This window comes from Sarcophilus harrisii, chromosome 1 (genome assembly GCF_902635505.1).
Source record: "Sarcophilus harrisii chromosome 1, mSarHar1.11, whole genome shotgun sequence".
NCBI classification, from domain to species: Eukaryota; Metazoa; Chordata; class Mammalia; order Dasyuromorphia; family Dasyuridae; genus Sarcophilus; species Sarcophilus harrisii.
This window is the reverse complement of record NC_045426.1, coordinates 49,549,180-49,573,037: the sequence shown is the minus strand read 5'-3', so window position 1 is coordinate 49,573,037 and position 23,858 is coordinate 49,549,180.

Genomic DNA, 23,858 nt, shown 5'->3' with positions numbered 1-23,858 from the left:
ACGATGAGTCTGACCCAGGGCAGTTCCCTCCTGATCCTAGCCAATATAAAGTGGTAAGTAAGGAGAAATAAGAGGAAAAGGGAAATTTTATTTACTTATTTAAAAATATTTTTATTTTCTCAGTTATATGTAAAACAATTTTTATATTTGTTTTTAAAACTTTGAGTTCCACATGCTCAAAGGATCATAAAATTGTGCATACCCTTTGATCCAACATTTATATCCCAAAGAGATCATAGAAAAGGGAAAACAAAACAAATCACATGTGCAAAAATGTTTGTAGCAGCCCTTTATGTAGTGGAAGGAATTGGAAACTGAGTGGATGCCCTTCAGATTGAGTGGCTGAATAAGTTATAATATATGAATGTAATGAAATATTATTGTTCTATAAGAAATGATGGGCATGTTAATTTCAGAAAAACCTGGAGAGACTTACATGAACTGATACTGAGAAGTGAGTAGAACCAAGAGAACATTATACTCAGCAACAACAGCATTCTGTGATGATCATCTGTGATGGACTTGGCTCTTTTCAACAATGAGATGATTCAAGACAATTCCAATAGACATGATGGAAAGAGTCGTCCAAATCTAGAGAGAAGACAATGGAGATTGTGAATCATAGCATATTATTTTCATCTTTTGTTGTTGTTGTTTATTTGTTTGCTTATTTTTTCTTTCTCAGTTTTTACTCTTTTGATCTGATTTTTCTTGCACAGCATGATAAATGTGGAGATATGTTTAGAAGGATTGCACATGTTTATTCTATATGGGGTTAATTGCTGTCCAGTGGAGAGGGAAGGGGGAAAGGGAAGGAGAAAATTTTGGAACACAAGGTTTTGCAAGGGTGAACGTTGAAAACTATCATTGCATGTATTTTGAAAATAAAGAGCTATTTTTATAAAAAGAGATACTTTGAGTTCCAAATTCTCTCCCTTCCTCCTTACTCTTATCCCTTTAAGAAAGCTCATGTAAAGCTATGCAAAGCATTTCCATTAAAAATTATGTTGTGAAAGAAAACATAGATCTACCTCCCCTCCAATAAAAACCCTCAAGAAAAATAAAATTAAAAAAATAGAATATGCTTCAGTCTGTATTCAGACACAATCAATTGTTTGTTTCTTTGGCTATATTCTGGGTATTTAATCATAAATCCTTCAGAGTAGTCTTGAATTATTGTATTGATGAAAATAGCAAAGTAATTCACAGCTGAACATCCCACAACATTGCTTTTAATTTGTACACAGTGTATTTTACTTGAATTCATTCAGATTTTTCTGAGAGCATCCTGCTATCATTTCCCATAGAACAATAATATTGAGAGGGACGATTTTAATCTGAACTTTCATTCCCACTATTCATATGTGTGTGCTGCATATGTATGTATGTACTTCAAAATTTTTTAGCACTTCAAAAGTTAAGAATAAAAAGGGGATAGAGGAGAAAGAATGTACCAATCTCCTAGAAACGATAGACCATAAGTCTACCTGCAAAAGAACCAGAAGCTCAAGAAATTATGGAAGTATTTTTTTTGGCTATGGTTCCCCTGCTAGGATCTATTTTGATTAAGGTTGAGACTTTGAGAGCAAAAGACTCAAGAAAGAATTGGTCTTGGCAGATAACAAGTAGTCAAGAGTATACTTCAGAGCCCCTTGGGTCAGTATGTAGCCTTGGTTGTGCATGGGTAGTCAGAAGCATTCAGAGAAGATGGGACAGCTGTTTGCTAGGGGCACATTGCCATTGTTTCTTCCCCTTCTCTGGACAAGAGCTATTGAGAATTTTTCCTTAGCTTATTCTGGCCACCCAACCCATCTGATTTAAGCTTTATGCTGCCTGTGACACCATCAAAAAGCCATCAGGGATCCAAATTTTATTTTATACTTTGATATTTTGGAGGTAAGAATCACATCTTCAAACTGATTTGTGTGATAGAGTTCATTGGCTCATAGAATCATAAAGTTACAGTTGGAAGTTACATATTACTGTTTCTGATTGTCTCATTCTGAAGAAGAGAGAACTCAGCCTCAAGGAGGTAAAGTGATTTGTTCAGAGTCACACAGCTAGTAAGTGTCTGAGACAGAATTTGAATTCACATCTTTTAGATTCAAAGTCCAACCCTTTAACCTTGTACCACCTAACTACCATTAAAAAAAACACTTCATGAATGGGATTGAACCATCATTTTTCAATTAATATCTGAACATGTTAACTGATTGCCCCACAGAGAAACTTTTGTGGGAGTTTCAAACTAAGTTTTAGAAGATAGAAATGGTCTGAAAACTATCGACTAGTGTATCTCTTGAATGATATATCAATGAATGAAAATCCACTTCCTAGTCATAGCCAGATTCAGAGATCATAGGACTTAAAAAAAATAAAATTATATTGATATGTTTTGTTTTTACATCACCTATATTTCCCAATGTATTTTCTACCTCTTCCTCCCTGGGAGTCATCCTTTATAATGAAGAATTTTTAAAAAGGAAAAAAAAGTTCAACAAAATTAATAAACATGTTGAAGAAATCTAATGTTCCATACCCATAACTCCCACCTCTGTAAAGAAGGAGTGGGAAAGGTACTTACTTATTTCTTTTCCTTGGGCAAATCTTAGTCATTATAATCTTGTGAGAGTAATTTTTGATTGTACTGTTACTATTCTTTTTATTTATATTGTTGTGGTAACTGTGCGTATTGTTTTCTTGGTTCTTTGTATCATATCACTTTGGATCAATTCATTTAAGTCTTCCCAATCTTCATTATATTCATTATTTCTTATATCCCAGCAATATTCTATTATATTCATGTACCCAATTTCTTTATCCATTCTGCAACTAATGGGCATTGGCTGAATGGAGCTGGAAGAATTGATGAATTCTTATTGAGTGAATTCACTGCAAATTCATATCACAAAATTTCAACTTTGTTCTTCAGTTATTTCCAATTCTTCATGACCCCATTCAAGGTTTTCTTGACAGAAATACTGAAGTGGTTTGCCATTTCCTTCTCTAGCTCATTTTGCAGATGAGGAAACTGAGGCAAACAAGGTTAAGTGACTTGCCCAGTTTTATATAGTTGGTAAGTATTTGAGCCAGACTTTAACTCAAGAAGATGAGTTTTCCTGATTCCAAACCCAGTGCTCTATCTACTATACCACCTAACTGTTCAGGGACCTCATTGAAGAAAGGCAATTTTTTTTTCTTTTTTTTTTTTTGCTGAAGCATTTGGGGTTAAATGACTTGCACAGTGTCACACAGCCAGGAAGTGTTAAATGTCTTAGTCCACATTTGAACTTAGGTCCTCCTGAATCCAGAACTGGTGCTCTATCCACTACAGTGTAGTTGGGGTCCTCAAACTTTTTAAATAGGGGGCCAGTTCACTGTCCCTCAGACTGTTGGAGGGCGGGACTATAGTAAAAACAAGAACTTTGTTTTGTGGGTCTTTATATAAAGAAACTTCATAGCCCTGGGTGAGAGGGATAAATATCCTCAGCTACTGCATCGGCCCGTGGGCCATAGTTTGAGGACCCCTGCCGGGCCAACTAGCTATCCCTGAAAGGAATTCTTTTGCATCTTCCTAATCAGTTCCCTATCCCACTTACTGTAGCACCTCATCCAAACTTTCTCATCTCTTCTCAAGTCTCCCACAGTACCCTCCCCATAACCCTCTCATCTCTTTGCCCCATACTTGACCAAAACCAAACCAAACACCAAAATCAAATCACCGTCATTCGTGGAAAAATCCTTATACTCTCTTAACATTAGTCAAACATCTCCCTCTCCCTTCACACCTCTCTGATATGAAGAGGAACTTTTTCTTTGACAGGACAAGCTCTTCTACCTGTACCTTTGATCCCATTCCTTTCAGTTCTCTAACAGATCATCTACTAAATTATCCTCCTACTTTCTATACTATTTTGCTCTCTCTATCATTTCCCTGCTGCCTACAAACTTGTCTATGTTTCCTTCAATCTAAAAGAAACTCACTTGATTCAATTATCCCTGCTAGCTACCGTCCTATAACTTCTCTTCTGAAGTATCTAGGTGGTACAATTAATACAGCACTAGGCCTAAAGTCAGGAAAACCTAAGTTCATATGTAGACTCAGACTTACTAGTTGTACAGCCCCGGGGCAAACAACCTAACTGCTGTCTGCCTTCGTTTCCTCAATTATAATTCCCATTTCAATTAAACTCTATGAGGTAAGCTGCCTGTACTAGCTGCTTCTATTTCTCCTTTCATTTATTTCTTCAGAAGCAATTAGGTTTTAAGTGACCTCCCTAGGGTCACACAGTCAGGAATTATCTAAGGCTGGATTTGAACTTGGGTTTTCCATACTCCAGTGCCACTGCTCTCTCCATGATACCATCTAGCTGCCCAATTTTCATTTACTTCTAAGCTCTCTGTAATCTGCTTTCCAAGATCATAATTTGCTTTCTGCAAAGTTATCAATCATCTTTTAATTGCTAAATTTAACAGCCTTTTCTCAATCCTCATTCTTCTTGACCTATTTTCAAATTTGACACTATTGACCCTACTCTCCTCCTGGATATTTTTTCAAGGGCTTCTTTCTAGCTTTCTTGACATTACTTCGTCCTGATTCTCCTGCTATATGCCAGTCTCTCTTTTTTTTTGGATCTTCATAGCCCCTAACTATGAGTGTCCCCCAACAGTCTATCCTGAGCTCTTTTCTTCTACCCCCCCCAATATTTACTCTTGGTGATCTTATCAGCTCTCATGAGTTCAATTATTTCTATTCGGGTGATTCCTAGTTCTATATATCGACCCTCTAATTTCTCCACTGAGATGCCCCATAGATATCCTAATCTACATATGTTCAAAAACAAATTTATCGTTCCTTCCCATCCTCACTAAATCTTCCCCTCTTTCCAGCTTTCCTGTTAGTTTCAAGGTTACCACCATTCTCCCAGTCACCCAGATTTACAACTTCAGTGTCTATTTGCCTTCACCTAACATATCCAATCTGTTGCCAAGTCTTATTGTTTTCGCTTTGCCAACATGTCTGGTGTATATACTCCCTTCTGTCCCTTCACACACTGGTGCTGTCCATTATCATCTCATGTCTGGATTACTGAAATAACTTTTTACTTGGATGTCTTGTCTCAAGTTTCTCCCCACTCCAATCCATCCTCTGTTCAGCCGCCAAAGGAATTTTCCTAAAGTACAGGCCAGACTTTGTCATCCCATTGACTCAATATGCTCTTTGTATCCCTATTACAGCCATGGACAAATAGAAAATGCTCTGTCATTTAAAACTCTTCACAACCTGATTCCTTTCTTCCTCTCTGGTCTTTGTTCACTTAATTCCCTTCTGTGCCCTCAACAATCCAGTTATGTCGGCACTTGTTCATTGCATAGGATACTTCATCTCCATCTCTGTTCCTTTTTCTTCATTGCCCATGCTTGAAATTCTCTCCCTCTTCATGTTTGCCTCAGTTTCCCTAGCTTCCTTCAAGACTCAGCTCAAATCTTTCTGCAAAGAACTTTTCCCATTCTTTTCCCATTGCTGGTGTCTTTCCCCTGAAATTTCCATATATTTATTTTGAATTTATATTGTACATGCATAGTTTTTTTGGGTACATTGTCTCCCCTTTTAGAATGCCTATTACTTAAAGGCAGAGACAATGAATATTTTTGTATACCTGGTGCTTGACACGGTGCCCAGAACATAGTAGGTACTTTAATATGTGTTTTGATTGAATGACATTAATTATTTCCCTTCAATTTTTTGCTATTATAAAAACTTCTACTACAAATATTTTGATGTATATTGAGCCTTTCTTTTTATCAAAGCAATGACATGAAGACTAAATGCCATACTTTGCTCAAGCCTCAAAATTTCTTTGCCCAAGGAAAACATGAGGTAATAGAGTGGTGAGAAGCTATGCCATATTAAGTAGATGAAGGATTAAGTAATCTGCCTTGCTAAGAATAGTGCTAGAAAATGGTTGGGAACCCTTCAAAGATGACACATGAAAACCACCTGATTTCTAGGATAACCAGAGGAATTGAGAGCTGAAGAAATGGGTTCCAAGAAGGATGGAAACAAAAACTGGCTTCTGGGGAAATCTGTGCCTTAGAAAGCAAGAAAACAATAATTTAGCAGCTTTTTAAGCCTACCAAGACTGACTGAACTGAGGGAGATCTTTAACCAGAAGAGAGAAGATGGAGATTTCCCTTTTTTTGCCTAAAATTATATGGATGAGTAGCTAAGTAATACAGTGGATAGAATGCTAGGCCTGAAGTCAGGAAAATTTGAGTTCGAATCCAACCTCAGACATTAGCTATGTGGCCCTGGGCAAGTCAGTTAAATCTGTTTGCCTCAGTTTCCTCATCTATAAAATGATCTGGGAAAGGAAATGGCAAGCCCCCCAGTACCTTTGCCAAGAAAACCTAAAGAGATCATGAAAATTTAGGTCCAACTGAAATAACTGAGCACACACACACACAAATGGGAGTCTCAAAAGAAAGGCAGGCACCTATAAAAACCTGCTTTACTAAGAGCTAGAGACTTTAATAGTCAGTCTGGGCTCTAGAGACCAGTGGGATCTAATGATATTGAGATCACAAAATGATGAGTGGGATCACCATAGAAATGTCAGGACTGGCCAGTGACAGGCTGAAATATAATGCTATGTTTACAAAGGGAGAAGAGGTTACAAAAATAGTTCAAAAGTGCCTGTTGATGAAATGTATATGCAGACTTTGTATAAGTGGAGTCACATAGTTTTGTACAAGTTCCTCAAACCTGTTTGGGTCTGTTCAACCATTGCTCACATGTAAACCTTCTCAAACAATCAGAAATCATTATATGATGTCATAGCAATACAGATTCACATTTACATAACATAGAATGCACATCAAGTGAGGAACATGGTTCTAACCCTTTCCCAAACTATAATTTTCCAGACTTCCAGGGATTGTTAAGTTGTGAGTCCTTTTTGCTTCCATTCCATTCCATTTTTCATCTTAGCACTGTAATATAGTGAAAGGAAATATAGGTTTATTTATCTACTTGCTCCACGCTCCCCAGTTTCTCTGCCTACAGGCCCAACAGGCAGGATGTTAGTGTAATACTCCCAAACAGCACTGGATGCACTGTATTTCTCAGCATAAGAATCTGAAGGATCATGGAATCTGTAGATTGTGCCTTCACTGTCATCAATGAGTTCTAAATGTGGTTAGGGAAATCCTACTTCTGGAGAGGACTTGGTTTAAGATGTTGGATCAGATCATTGTCTCCCTTCATTTCTCTTCATCACTTCCCTCCATTTTTCCCTATCTCACCTCTCAAATGAATTGGACTTAACAATGATATCAGGAAAGTAATGTCTTGACATGCATTTGTTTCTGTTCTGGCCAGAAACTCTGAAGGTCTTCCTTTGCTAGAATAATTCTTCTGTGAAGGCATATGAAATCATTTTTTGCCTCGGTTCTTATCTAGCCTTTATCTACTAAATGGGTATAATCTTGGAGAAATGGCAATGAAAAGGCCAACTCCAGTCACTCTGAGCTAATCTAACTACTAGGCCCAGATAATTTAGGAGGAAAGAGTGAGACTGATGACTTAGCATAGCTCCATCTCACTTAAATCCAATTCACTTTCAAGTCAAGACATCATCTTCCTGATGTCATTGATTTGCTTCAAGAATGAAGGATAAACAACAACTCCAAGGAAGTTGTTCCTCTGTTTCATTTCACTATCAAGACTTCTGCCTATCTACTTCCTGAGTTGCTGCAATTACTTATTCTCTAGTCATCTATAAGGTACCAATGAGTCATCTTATACCTCAATCTATACACAATATATTCTATATTTTATATAACTTCTGCTCTTGGTTTATTATTGCAACCCTAATATTGATGCTACATATTATGGGTACATACTTATTTGGATATAATATTCTGCAGTTGGCCTATGGATCTGTGTTAACTCCTGTGACTATGCTATACACACATTAATGACTATTTTATGATGTCTACTTACAGATGTTACTGTGCACTTAGATGTTATAGTACATTTTCCCCATTTAGTAACACTTTTTCCCAATTATACATAAAGATTCTGAGTTCCGATTTTTTCTCTTTCCAACCCTTACCATCCCCTTCCCTAAGACAGCAAGCAATCCAATATAAGTTATACATGTAAAATAATTTAAAACATATTTCCATATTATTCAAAATGTGAAACAAAAATCAGAACAAAAGGGAAAAATCACGAGGAAAAAAACAACTAAAAAGGTGAAAATAGTATTCTTCAATCCATATTCAGTGTCCATAGTTCTCTTTCTGGATGCGGATGACATTTTCCATCTCAAGTTTACTGGAATTGTATGTAATGTTCTCCTGGTTCTGCTCACCTCACTCAGCAACAGTTTATGCAAGTCTTTTCAAGCTTTTCTGAAATTAGCCTGTTCATCATTTCTTTGGAACAATAATATTCCATTACATTTATATATATAACAATTCAGCCATTCCCCAACTGATGGGCATCCACTCAGTTTCTAATTCCTTGCCACAACAAAAAGAGCTGCTACAAACATTTTTGCGTATATGGGTCCTTTTCTTAGGAAGATTTTGAAGGCTTCTTAAGCAACTAAGGAAGTTACTTCAGTAGGTCAAACTGTACCTGGAAGCTTTTGAGATGACTCCCTTGCCTTTTAAGGAAGCTTAGGGTATGGATGGTGAATTCCAATCATGTCATGGGGTTCCTGACCACATTAATAATTAGTAAAGTACTCTTACCACAGAAGCCTCAAAATGTGAGAATCTTCTGATTCATATCTGAATGGAAGAATTGTGACAGAACATGTGGGATCAGTTGAAGAGAACCAGGAAGAAGTGTTCATGGCAAGATCCAGTAGAATATGGGTCAGGAATGGGAAGGGGGGCAGGTGAGGGAAGGGAAATATAAGGGATAAGTTATCTATGTAGTTGACTTGCCAGCAGTCAACAGTAAACTGAGGGACAGGCACAGTGATACACTGTTGGTGAAACTGTGAATTTTGTACAACCATTCTAGAAAGTAGTTTGGAATTTTACTAAGAAAATATCCTTTGGTTCTGAAATGAGACTGCTAGGAATATAGCTACAATGAAGTCAACAAGAGAAAGAAAGATGCCATGTACATCTAAATAGTCACAGTGGCAGAAGCAAAGTAGATAGCTATTGATTGGGAAATGACTAAATAAATTGTGGTACATGAATATAATGGAATATTACTGCTCCTTAAGAAATGATGAATATGAAGAAATCAGAGAATGGAGGAAGACATATAGGAAGATCAATATAGAGTGAGGTAAACAGAACCTGGAAAACAATGTAAAGGATGACTACAACAACATAAGGAGAAGGAACAAAAGCACTAGCAAAAAATGGATATTGTGTAATTATGATGAATAAGCTTATCCTTCCAAAAGAAATGAGAAAATGTTATCTCCTTCCTTTCTTTGTAGAGGTAGAAAGTTATGTCAGATTTGATTGATGTCATAGTAAATTTTGCTATACTACTACCTCCCTCTTCAACTTTTTTATCCTATTGCAAAGGATGTCTTATTGGATACAGGGTTAGGGAGAGGGAAAGTATGTTTTAGGGAAATGTAATTAGTGCAAAAATAGGAATTATCAATAATAATTTAAAATCTAAAACAGATTAAACTGAGGGCAATAAAAAACTGAGATGAACTCCTGATATCTCTAGGAATAGAGTCTTTGGCTAAAGAAAGAAGGGAGTATCGCTCCCTTGGATAGCTGAGTCTGTAATGGCATCCTTGAAATCAGCAGATCCAGCAGGATCTTGACAATCCTAGAGTCAGTGAAACAAATGACAGCATCCAAGAAGAATCTACATATTTTCACACTAGCTACAAAGACAAATTTGGGAGGAGAGAAAAAAACTAGTCCTTCCTCACTTTATATGTCCTACTCATCTCCATGGCAATTTCCCATCAGTGGCTATGGGACATTGTATCTAGTTTTTTGGATGGGAAATGAAGCTGAGAGTCATCCTGTTGCCCATTTATTTTTCTGCTAATTATCTTGTTATTCTGTATTAATTGAGTATTTTCCCATTTGATTTAGGGTTCCTGCATAGTTTATGAATAAGAACTATACATTGATATGAGAATTTGAGTTGTATTTGCATAATTAATATTGTCCAACATGTCTTTCTCATGTTGAACCTAGAGTTCGTTAAGGATCCTAGGTTTATAAAAGAAAGGGATTGGGAAGGTATAGGCTTGACAACATTGTGCAACTCTGCCTCACTTAAATTCAATTCACAGTCAAGTCAAGATATCTCGGAATGTCATTGATCCTCTTCAAAAATGAAGGATGAACAACAATTAGCAAGGAAAGCAGAGTAAAAGATGTATTACCTCAATGAATCTCTGAATTAAGAGGAGGGAGTTTTCCAGCAATAGAAGAGTGGAAATAATGGTTGGGGTTCCTACTTTCCAGTGTTCATTGAAAATAACAATAGCTAAATTTATATACTGTATTAAGATTTGTAAAGTGCTTCCTATAAATTATTTGATTTGATCCTTGAGACAATTTTCTGAGGTAAATGCTATTATTATTCCTAGTCTGCTGATGAAACTGAGGATGGGAGAAATCATGTGACTTTTTCTGGATCACACAACTACTAAGTTTCTGAGGCAGGATTTGAACTAAGGGCTTTCGATTTCAAGGCTACTACCTAGCTGTTCCTCTTTCCCAGCTCCATACACAAAATAATAATAATGGCTAGCATTATATGGTATTTTTAAGTTTGCAAAAAGCTATACCAATGTGACCTCGTTTGATAACAGGTACCATTAGCAATTGAATTAACTATACCCACTGCAGGGAGTTCATAATAAAGGCACCAGATATTTCATGCTGGGTTTCTGGCTTAGTAAATACTTAGTGGTCATCTCTTTAAAAATTGAACTTTATCCCCACAGGACACAACTTTAAAGCCTCACCACAAGATGGTTGGATAGGAGGCATGCATAAGAGATGCTCCCCATGAAGCCTATTTATGGCTCTCCATTGAGTCTGAGGTCCTGAGCATCTATATGGTACTAGGCATAGTGGTAAAATTCTAGACCTGGTGTATGAGGTCCTGAGGCCCCATTATAGCTGTCACAACTGGGGGAAGGGATTAAATATTTTTTTGTGAGACAAAAGTTGGGATTAAGTGAATTGTCCAGGGTCACACAGCTAAGAAGTGTTAAAATGTCTGAAGCTGGAATTGAACTAAGGCCTCCTGACTCCAGGGCCAGTGCTCTGTCCACTATACAATTTAACTGAGGGGGTAAAAAAAAAAACTTCCCTGTGGGTGACTTAGGAGAAATTATGAAAAAATAAAAATAGATCCAAATGAAAAATTTTTATATACTTAAAAGGAAGATATCCAGAATAAGAAGGAAAGATCCAGATTACAAAAAAAAAAACCCACCCAACTTTTACATTAAACATTCTGATAAAAGTTTCACATCTAAAATTTATAAAGCATTGATTCAAATTTATGAGTAAGAGCCATTTGCCAAAACATAAGTGGGCAGAAGCTATGAATAAGCAGTTTTCAGAGAAACACTATCCACAGCCACTGAAAAAAATATTCAAGATCACGGATAACCAGAGAAATGAAACAAATGAAAACAGAAACCAATAAAAACAATTCTGAAATATAAATTGACATTCAAAAAAATTGGAAAAGGCAATAAAAGATTATAAAATTCAATACTGGTATGCCTGTGAAAAAATTCACACTTATATCATGCTATTGATATTGTGAATTGGTTCACTCTTTCTGGAAAACTATATGCAGTTATACAATAACAGTAGCAAAGCTAATGGAGGGAAAAGTTCTATTCAATGTGATGAATTTCCCTCATCAGTTAATAAAATTACAGGGCTTCTTTCACGGAACTCGATGTGTGCCTTAGTCTCTTACTGAGAGATATATATCTATACTAAAGGACCACTGAGGAAATAAATAAATATTAATTGGATACCAAATATGTGATACAAATGATTTGTTAGACCAAGAGACAAACCACAGAAACAATAGATAATTTAATTAAAGATTTGACAATAAGACAAACAAAATTTTGGACCGCAAAAATGTAGTCAAAAAAGTCATTAGGGGAAAATTTATATCTCTAAACACTTTCATCAATAAAAAAGAGAAAGGATAAACATGTAGAACATACATTAAAAACCACTCTAGAAAAACAATAAAATTTAAAAACCCAAATTAAACTCTAAAACAGAAATCCTGAATATCAAAAAATTAAAAGCAAAAAACACATTGATTAGAAATTATTGGATATCATCATTCTTCCATATTAATTGTTGTCAATCATTTGGTCAGGGTGCAAGTTGAATAGGAAATATCTGTTTAGCAGTCCTCCAAAGGGTCTTTACCTTCTAAAGCAATATGAGTATAATAAGTTATTTCCATATCTCACGTTTTTGTTTAAATGTTCGATTCCAATTAGATAAGGAAATTTGGCTACACACAGAAGGCTTGTTATGAAATCAGCAAGGCAGTTTACATACAGCCACATTTAGTAGTTAGTGGTAAAGGGTGTATTGGTAAAAATTAAACAGTTGACCCTAGAGTAAATGTATGCACGATAAACCTTTAAGTTTAATTTGTATTGTTAACATTTTTTCCCCATCAGTTTCTTAAGTCCAGGAATCAACAAAATGATAATTCAAGCTTTGATTTGTACTATTGTCAATTTCTGAAGTATAAATGTTCACCACACTGAAAATTTGCCAGTCAGCCCTTATGAGCTGGCTCCAGCACACTCACTCCCTTCTACTCCCTTTTTGACTAGAGGAAGATCTTATGAATTTCAAAGGGAATGAAAGATTTTGAACATTCCATTAGTATGCTAGCACAATCCTCAGAACCCTTGATGATGGGTTAGGAGCCAAGGACAAATTATATATATTGGAAGGAGATGAAGTTTCAAGACTCTACAAGGAATCTAGCAAAAAACAACATAAAAAGAGACTCCTGCAAAGGGACTTGCAAGAGCTCTGATTTACCCTTCTTTTGCTCCATGTATTCTAAAGTCTAGGTTATTTCTTCCAGATTCTGTATATATATATATTTGTCGGACAGTATGTCCCATACCTTGGGAGGAGGTATTTTGTACCAAAAGTTTTTACCCTATCCCCTTAGTAAATAGCCCTAACTAAATCTGGCTAATTACTATCACACGATAAGCAATGAAGGAAATCCTCTTGGGGGTAGGGGTGGGGTGGACTTGTGAGCTATTGGAAAACAACTTCTCAGTCTCTAGAAACCTGGGGAGAGAAGTAGCATCTACTTTCTAGGACCAAGGGCTTTGGACTAGCAATGCAAATGGAGTTTGCCCCTGAAGAGGTTCTAGCTACATCTGTATTTGTTCAAGTATATCTGCAAGTCCTTTGCACCTCATGCAATTTCCATGGAAGAGGAAATAAAAAAACTAGATGTTTGTATTACACATTGAGTACCTTTGGGAAGGGGAGTGAAATCTGTTACATAACTAGACAAAAGCCCTATCTGAGCTTTATGGCAAAGGCAGAGAAGGAAGTTGTCTCCTTTAGGCTCAAGGTCCCTAGTACTGAATCCGGGTCAATGTGAACATAGAGTTCCTCGTGGGCATTGCTGGGACTAACTAAAGGACGGGAGAGAGAATATAGATACTATTCAATAGATTCAATGCATTAAATTTTAACGTATATTGAAGTTGATAAAAAAATCTGTTTGACCCCTTCCATAATAAGGGTTTACCTTTTTATTCATGAAGACTCTTCCAGTGAAACTCAGGTGCTATTAAGCTAGAAAGACATTCAGTACACCTTGGAGGGGGGTACGGGGAGGAAAAGGGAATGAGCTTTTTAAGCTCGTTTAATTTAATTTAATAATTAAGCACCTGCTGGACATTGTGTTAAATGTTTGACAAATATGATCTAATTTGATCTTTACAACCATCCTAAGAGATAGAAGGTACTATTATTATTATTATTTTACAGATGAAGAAACTAAGGTGGATAGAAGTTAAGTGACTTACCCACTAACTACACAGGTAGTTGAGACAGAATTTGAATTCAGATTTTTCTGATTCTAGGCACAACACTCTGTATACTTAGATGCTAGTGTCAATCATCGTGATGGAGTGATGATGGTGCTGGTGCTGTTGGGGGACTCATCAGATTGATCAGAGAGATTACTCTGAATAGTCCAAAATACAAGATTAAAAAAATGTTCATACTCAATGATCTCACTACAAGGACCATACCCAAAGATTTTACTTAAGAGAAAGGGACCAAAGAAAAGGACCTATCTGTGTACAAATATTCCTAGCAGCACCATTTCTAATAGGAAAAAGAAAGGGAAACAAATTATGTGCTCAACAACTGGGGAATGGTTAAATAAATTATGGTATATGGATGTAATGGAATATTACTATGCCTTAAGAAATTACCAATATGAATAATTCAGAGAGATACAGGAAAATTTTTGTGAAGTGATACAGAGTGAAAAGGAACTAACAGAACAATAGGTCAAATGACTTGCAACTATGTAAATAAAGAGAATGCTGAAAAAGCAACAAAATTCATGTTACACACAAGGCAACTTTCTTACTCTCTTGTTAAAATTGAGAGGCACTATTTTGGGGTTTTACCACAGGCAGTAGATAATAGAAATACATGATTACCCAGTCGATCATTTACAATTCTTTTTGGGTATTGTTTTGTTTGGTTGGGTTTAAAATATTTTTCTTTTGTTTTTATTCATGTATTTGGAGGCTTAAACTTATGTTCAGTCAATAAAATAAAGTTTGTTACTAACAGTAAAGAAATCCCTCTTGGAGATTAATAAATGTCTCAAATACTTTGTAGTGTGTAAATGAGTTTATCCCTTACAATTGAGAACCTTGGATTAGGAGAAAGCGAGGGAAGGGAACAGAAGGGGGGACTCCTAAAGACTATCTTCCAGCCTTGACTGCTTTTCATTTGCCTAACCTTGTTTACTGACCCTTGTGATTTTTCTGTATTCCAGAAGTTTGAATGCTTCCTTGGCTAATGCTTTTCCTGCCAAGACTGGAGATCATTGAACATATATCAATAACTAACAATCAATAAAGAAGTATTTACATACTACGTGCTATGTACAAAGCTCTGGGCCAGAGACTAAAGAGAATGCAGAAGGAATTTAAGGAAAGGCATTTGCCTTCAAAGTTCTGTGAACTCAGGGATGTTTTGTATCCCTACTGGTTATCATAGTTCCTAGCATATGATAGACACTTAAAAATATAGTCTAGATGGGGAGGAAAAGGAAAGGGTGAGAATAAGCTTTATATGTTATTGTTACTCTTCAGTTACATCAGTCATGTCTGATTTTCCATGACTTTATTTAGGGTTTTCTTGGCAAAGATACTGGAGTGGTTTTCCATCTTTTCTCCAGATCATTTTACAAACTGAGACAAATAGGGTTAAGTAATCTCCCCAGTTTACACAGCTAGCAAATAAGAGTCTGAGGTTGGATTTGAACTCAAGAAGATGAATCTTCCAAGCCTCTATCCACTGTGGCACCTAGCTGCCAAGATCTTTATAGTACCTACTATATCCCAGGCATGGGGCTAAGCATGTCACAATTATTATTTCATTTGATCCTCAAAACAAAGCACCAAAATAGGTGCTATTATTGTCTGAATTTTACAGTTGAGGAAACTGAGATAAAATAAATCTGGAAAGGTACATTGGGACCAGAATATGAAGGATCTTAAATTAAACACTCAGCTCAAGCATCTCCTTACATCTGAGGTCTTTCTTGATTTCCCCAACTTCTAGTGCACTTCCTCCCAAACTACATTATCTTTATTTTGTATATAGTAAATGTACATATATCTGGAATAACAATATAACATGTATAATATGCTATTTGTAAATGTACACACACATTAAATGTATATATATATATATATATATATATATATATATATATATATACATACACACATGAGCATTCCTTTGGAATATAAGCTCTGTGAACTTAGGGATGTTTTGTATCCCTACTTGTTATCATAGTTGCTAGCATATGATAGACATTTAAAAAATTCTGATTGTTTCCTAGAATTTCATAAAAGGGCCTGAGTTGTGAAAAATTCTTCACAGGCTGACTGGTAATTTTTCCAGAGGATTTTTCATGTAACTTTAGGAAAGTAACATCTTTTTCTTTTGAATCTCAGCCCGCTCACCTATAAAATGGTTTCATTGATCCCTGCAGTACCTACCTCATTAGATTGTAGTGAAGACAATTCAATTTAACAAACATTCCCCCACCCCCAGGTAGTTGGGGTTAAGTGACTTACCCACAGTCACACTGCTAGGAAGTGTCTGAGATTAGATTTGAACTCAGGTCCTCCTTATTTCAAGGCTGGCGCTCTTTCCACTGTGCCACCTAGCTGCCCCTCAACAAATATTTTAAAAGTATTTGTTACATATGCAACACTCTACTAGATGATGAGAAACAAAGGCAAAAAACAAAACCTTTTTTTACCTTTAAGTAGCTTATATTCTACTGGTAGGAATACAATCTGTCCTTAGATAATTAAGCATAAAACAAATAAAAAGTGACAACATAATTTCAAAAGGGAGAAAGCAAAAAAGAACTGGGGAATAGTGAGGGTGGGGTAGGAGGAAGCAGGAAAATCATCCTAGAAGAGGTGACTCCTAAGCTGTTCTTTTGAGGAAGCAAGGCATTCTGTGAGGTAAAGGTAAAGTATAAATTTCAAGCCCAGAAGACCACCCGTACAATGGCATAAATACAGGAAATAAGTTGCCGTGATGGGAACCAGCTAGCTAACAGTTTGATTAGAAGAGGAAACACATAAAAAATCGTCATATGAAATGAAACTAGAAAAGTAGGTAGGAATCATATTGTTAAGGGCTTTAAATGCTAGTCCAGGGATTTCATGCTTTATTCTGTAAGCAATAGGGAGCCATTAAAGATTTTTGAGTAGGTGGATGACATGATCAGATTTATGTCTTAGTAATATAAACCTGGCAGTTAAGCAGACAGTGGATTGGAGACGGGAGAGACTGGGAACAGGAAGGCAAATTAGGAGACTGTTATAATAGTCTGGTTAAGAGATGCTGAGGGCTTGAGGGGTTAGAGATAGGGAACAGATTGGCAAATTTTGTGGAAACAGGCCTACAAGACTGGCCTCCTGATTTGGAAATATGAAGTGAGGCAGAGGGAAGACTCAAGGAAGACATCAAAGTGGCAAATCTGAGTGATTGCAAGGATGATCCCACCCTCAAAAAATGAGAAAGTTCGTGGAAGGAATGAAGCCTTTCTTGGGAAGGGGGAAATGTGACAAATTTCATTTTGATGAATTTGAACTGTTGAGGGGAACACCAAGTTGGAGGTCCAGCAAGCAGTTGGTTTTGTGTGACTGAAGTTTAGGAGCGATATTAGGGCTGGATATTCTCTCTCTCTCTTTTTCTCTTTCTCTCTCTCTCTCTCTCTCTCTCTCTCTCTCTCTCTCACACACACACACACACACACACACACACACATACATATATACACACACAATACATATTCATATTCATAATTCATCTATGAAGAAACTTTAATTGATCCCATGGAAACAAATAAGGTCACCAAGAGACCATGGAGAAAGAAAAAAAAAGAGCTCAGGATAGAATTTTTGGAGAGAATTGTAATAATCTGTCAAAGGAGACTAAGAAAGAATAGTCAACAAGTAGGAGCAGAAACCATCAGAAAGCAGTTTTATAGAAGGCAAGGAAGGACAGAATATCCAAAAGTGAGTTCAGGAAACAACAACATCTGAGAGTAAAAACTGAGAAAGGCTCCACTGGATTTGGTTTTTAATAGAGCACTGGTAACCTTGAAGAGAGTACTTTTAGTAGATCAGTGGAGTTAGAAGCTAAATTGAAAGAAGCTGAGAAGTATGAGTTAATTAAATGAAAGCAACAAATGAAGACAATCTTTTTTCTTTTGGAGTTTAGCTGTGAATAGGAGATGAAATGAAAGTTGAAGGGAAAAAAGGTCAAATGAAGATTGAGGAATTTGAGGATTATTGTAGATAGCAGGTAAGGAAACAATGCAAAAAGGAGAGACTGAAGATGAAAGAAGGGAAATAATTTGGAGGCAAACTTGCAAAGGAGATGAGAGGAAATGAACTTTAGCAGGCTAAAGCAACATCTTTACTTTAGAGACAGATAAGATGATGTAGGATGGTGATAAGAAATTTTGAAAAGTGGAATAGGAAAGAAGATGGATATCATGGCAGGCAGTTTCTATCTTCTTAGAAAAGTAGGGGGAGAGGGGAAAAGAATAGGTGGGATAGATGGTTTGAGAAATGGAGAAGTTTTAGAATAGCAGATGTAGAGAATCTGATAGACTCAATTAGGAAAGAATACATGTATTACATGTAGTATTTACATGATGTAAGATTGACTTAGGTCAACCTTAAGATCTAGACTATGGAAGGATGGGCAATGAAGCCAATTAAGATATAATGAACTGGGAAAATTGGGATGGGATAGGTGGGATGACTGGAAATCATGACTAGGGAATTATTGAAGGAAAGGAAATTATAATCAAAGAGAGCATTTCAGAATTTTAGATTATGGCATAAAACAACTAGAGGTGATAGTGAGATAAAGATTATGACCATCTCAACCATGGCTGAGATAGAGGGAAAATGGATGTCATGACAGGATAGAAGATCAGTGAAATAAAAAGAAAAATTCCCCAGGAGAGGACTCAGCATTTTGAAGTGTCCAAATATGAAGTCAGGGAGTAGGGCACAGAGAAAAATTGTATTAGGCACAAGGTCCTGGACAAAAATGAGAGTATGACTTAGTAAAAGGCTGTAACAAGGACTGAACCATATAATGTTGAATAGAGTGAACCATCCAGACAAGTTGCTGATTGAAAGTGATCAAGATATCGTCTGGGAGTGGAGTTGTGAAGCAAATAGTATGCTACTCTTCTACCTGTCCCACTGCTTCAAGGAATATACAAAGGGTGCCCAAGGTTGTGGTGTCTTCTGCGGGAGAGCCACATTTATTTCAGCATCAAAACAACTAGTGTGTGAAGATATGAAATCCAGGGACCACCATCGTTAAAAATATGGAACTGATATTCTGTCCCTCTCCCTGGCTTCCATCAAGATTCAGCTTAAATGCTATCTTCTCCACGACATCTTTTCCAGTCTCTTTCTCTTCCACCATACCCCATCTCTGTCATGAATTTCATCTGAAATTACCTCCCCCGTGCATTGTAGATATATTATTTCAATGTTACCTTTGCCATTAAAATATGAGGTTTTTAGGTCATGAATCCTTTTGATTCTCTTTATATCTTTGGCGTTTATCATAGAGCCTGGCTCATAAACACTTTTTAAATGCTTGTTGTTGTTAATGAAGATAATGATGATGGAGAAGTGATTGCGCTTTCTAGAGATATTTGTAGTATTACAGGGAATTCTGGATGATCAAAAAGCCTTCAACACCATAGGGCACAAAGTAGAATTTCTGCCTCCATGTTAAGTAGTGGGGAAGATACAGTTAGGACTCTGTTAGGTCTCTGTTAGTGCAAATAATGAGTTTTTTTTCTTGAAGCAGTTATATTAGTTGAATTTGCATAGAATCTTTCCATTGAGATGAAACCAATGACTATATTTCACATAATCATAGCTTCAAATAGCACAAATTTGAATGAATGTGACCACTTCTGGATATATGTTATTTGAACTAATTGGAGCCTAGGAGTAATTTGGAGGTAGGGTAGCCTCTTGTATCACAAGAAGACTGTGATTTATTTGGCTTACTCTTGAAGACAGCTCTATAAACATACTCATGGTTCCCAGTGAGTGAATTGGTATGATTTAGAGGGAGTCTTTTATATTAAGGTTAGACTACCTGGGAATATTAGACAGTAGTTTCCAGCTCCCTGGCTTTCACCAATCTATTGAAGAAATCCTTTCCCAACCTACAAACTCTCTCAAATCCCATTTAATTCTAGGTGAAGAGCAGGATGGGACATATTTGTCAAACAGATGCCCAAATACAGGATGGATTCATCAGTGTATATATTCATGTCAGTGAAATATTCACGTTAGTCAACAAGCATTCATTTAGCACTAACTATGTACTACTAACCATATAAGCATGGGGATACAAAGAAAGGCAAAAAAGTTGTACCTGTTTGTAAGGAGCTCATAGTGTAATGGGAGAGGCGAATTAAATGGAGACAATCAGCAGAGGGTAGGCATTAGCATTAAAGAAGACAGGGAAAGGATTCTTATAGAAGGTGGGATTTTAGTCAAGATTGAAAGGAAATCAGGAAAGCCAAGAGACAAATTTGAAAAAGGTATTGGCGACAGCCAGTGAAAAACATGGAATTGGGACATGGAATAACTTATTCAAGGAACAGCCAAGAAACCAGTGGTACTGGATCACAAGATACATGGGAGGGTGGGGTAAGTATAAATAGATTGAGGAAATTTGGGAAGTACTAGATAACCTAGTGGCTTTAAAGATGGACTTTAAATGCCAAGTAGGGGATTTTATATTTGACCCTATTAGTGACATGGAGTCACTGGAGTTTATTGCATAGAGGAGTGACTGATACCTTGTTCCTCTCCCTTTCAGGGAGTTTCCCAACTTTAGGAAGATCTTGAATCAAGGATGGACTAGAGTACAAAGAGACTTGAGGTGAAAGGATCAATCAGGCTGTTTTGAGAGTCTATGTATCAGGTGACAGCAATATTCATGAAGAGAAGGGAGTATATAGGATAGATGTTATGGAGGTGGAATCAATAGGACTTGGCAACATATTGGATAGGAGAGGTGGGAAAGAGTGAAGAACTGAGGCTGATAATTGGGAGCCTGGGTGATTGGGAAGATGGTAGTATCCTTGACAAAAATAGAAAACTTAGAAAAAAAGGGAGGGCTTGAGAGAAAGGAAAGTAAGTTTAGTTTTGGTCATGTTGAGTTTAAAATGTCTACAGGACATCTTGTTCAAAATGCCCAAAAGTTGGAAATTTTAGTCTAGAGATTAGGGGAAAAGATAGGGTAAAATAAGTAGATCTGAGAATCATCAGCACAGAAACAATCATGAATCTATGGAAGCTGATGACATCACCAAGGAAATAGTATATAAGGAGAAGGGAAGAGGTTTCATAACAGAACAGGGACATCCATAGTTAGTAGGAATAATTTAGATGGAGAGCAAGCAAAGGAGATTGAGAAAGAATGATCAGAGAAGTAGGAGGAGAACCAGGTGAGAACAGTATCTTCAAAACCTAAAGAGGAAAATATAAAGGAGATGAGTGTGACTGAAAGTGTCAAAGAGGTCAGAGTTGACAAGAAAGATTCTTGTTTATGTGTTTAAGTGGCAGGGAAGAGTGTGATACATAGAATCTTTAGATTCCTGAATTCACTGGGAATTATAGTCCAGTATGCTCCCTGAAAAAGCATCATCAGGAACTCCTTTCTTTGTCTTCCTGTTTTCTTGCCCTCCCTTTATGACGTCTTTTCCTATTAGAATGTAAGCTTCTTGAGGGCAAGGACTATCTTGTTTGCTTGTATTTGTATCCCTAGCACTCAGCATAATTCTTGATACATATTAGGCTCTTACTAACCACTAAATAGCCAACTAGGTATATCTGTTTATCTATTCATTTATAGCTAGGGCTTTCTTCCACATACGGTATATAGTTCAAAGGGAGGCAGAATAAATATATCCAGTCTTTTCTACCTTTCTCCAAGGGAGAATTTAATTCCTGCTAGAAAGAGAAGCTGGAAATTGGGGCAAGGGGTCACCACTCTGCTCTCTTCAGAATGAGGAGATAGTGGCACAGAACTATATCTGCTCCCTTAAATGTGTTATTTTAGGGGATGAAGTTTTCAAGTTCAATCTAATTTCTGATTGCTGTTTCATTAATGAAGGGAAAACAGAATTCCAAATTTTATATCTAAATTTTGATCACTTTCACATCAAATGAATATACATTTGACAAATAGCAAATAATCCATTTATCCAACCTTGTGGCAAAACAGAAATCAGAGAAAATATACATGAGAGTGTATACCAGACAATACTGAATAAGGGACTCTCCCTTTGGGAGTGAGGCAACTCAGCACAACCAAGAAAGATCCTTGATCTCACCCAAGTGAAAATTCTCCAAAGTCTCTGATGTAGAAAGTTGGGGATAGGGACATGATGGAGATTACCAGCTCTTTTCACATCAGCTTCTTCCCAGAATCTATTCCTTCAGTAATCTGAAATGAATTTGGCATCTTCCATCATCTCTCTCAAAGCCAGGAGTGCTGAAAGTCCAAAGAGATATAGAATCTTGAAGAAAACTGAAGAGACTGAAAGTCTCTCTCACTCTGGCCCTGACTCAGACATGAAACATTAATCTCTCCCAGTAAGGAGTGAGTCCCATACTAGTGAGTTTTGGGACTAAAGTTACATATCAATCTTAAATCTATCCAGCCTCATTTTTGTAATGCTCACAAGGTGATATTTATATTTTAATTTGCCTTTTATTTATTTCAATTTATCAAACACTAATCAAGTTCTTGCTATGTGCAGAATATTACATTAATCCCCGAGGGCGTACAAAGATTGATAAGACACTGTCCTTGTTCTCAAAAAGCTTATAGTCTTGGGAGAGGGGAGGATGTTACACATACACAAATAAAGACATTAGTTGTGTATCCCTGGATAACTTAACCCTCTGATGCTCAATTTATTCACCTATCAAATGAGGGTAATAATATTTATACTACCTACCTTCCCGAGTTGTTGTGAAGTAAATACCTTGAAAACTTCAAGGAGCTATATAAACGCCAACTATTGTAAAACAAAGTAAATTATAAATGCTTGGGAGATCAGAAAAGCGCCACTGCCGCACTCTGCGTGATTCCCTAAGGCAAGGTAGAAACTTCTCACAATTCTCCCTTCCCAGCCCCAGTATATCAAATACAGTCCTCTGAAGATACAGATCAAGAATTGTTGAGTGAGCAAACACACGTATGAATGAAATGACTTGTGGATTGCTCTGAAGAGCCTGAACTTGAAGGCACAAGACCTGGATTCAAAGTCTCAGCTCTGTCGTTCATTAGCTGTATGACCTTGAGCAAATAAGGCAAGTTCTCTGAGCCTCGGTTTACTCGTTTGTAAGATGGAAGAGTTGGACAAGTTAGTCTTTAAGGTGCCTCCCGGCTCTGTCATTCTTTGATACTAAGAAGCTCATTCTTGGCCGTCTCGTTTCCCCAACAAATCCCGGGATCAGGGAGACCCCTCCCTGCGAAGCTGGGCTCGGGAGGAAGGGCTCAGTCCTGCCTGGGGTCCCGGGGGCATCCCGGGTTTTCTGAGGACTAGAGCCCAGTCGAGGGGCGGAGCAAACTCCAGGGAGAAGACTGCCCGTGGCGGAGGGGAAGCTTTTCGGGATTCTGGGACTACGGCGGCCTTGGCCGCGCCCCTCCCGCTGCTCGGTGAATGGAGAGAGCCAGGGTACCTGGGAGGGTGTGGAGAGATCGGGGGTCTGCGAAGGTGCCGCGTTCCTGCGGGAAGCCTAGGCCCCTTCCTTTCCATCCCTTGCCTCCCGGACGCCGCTAGACCCAGGAGGTCCAGAGGTAGGAGCCCAGTCGGCGGAGTCAAGGCCGCACCCCCCGGTCTAGCATCCCTAGCCTCCTCTGCCCCACCTGCACCGGGCAGAAGCGCGCCTCCGTCAGGGGCGCGCCTGGGGAGGGGGGTGGCGACGGGGACGCGCCTCGGCGCGGGAGCGCGCCCCTGGGGGAGA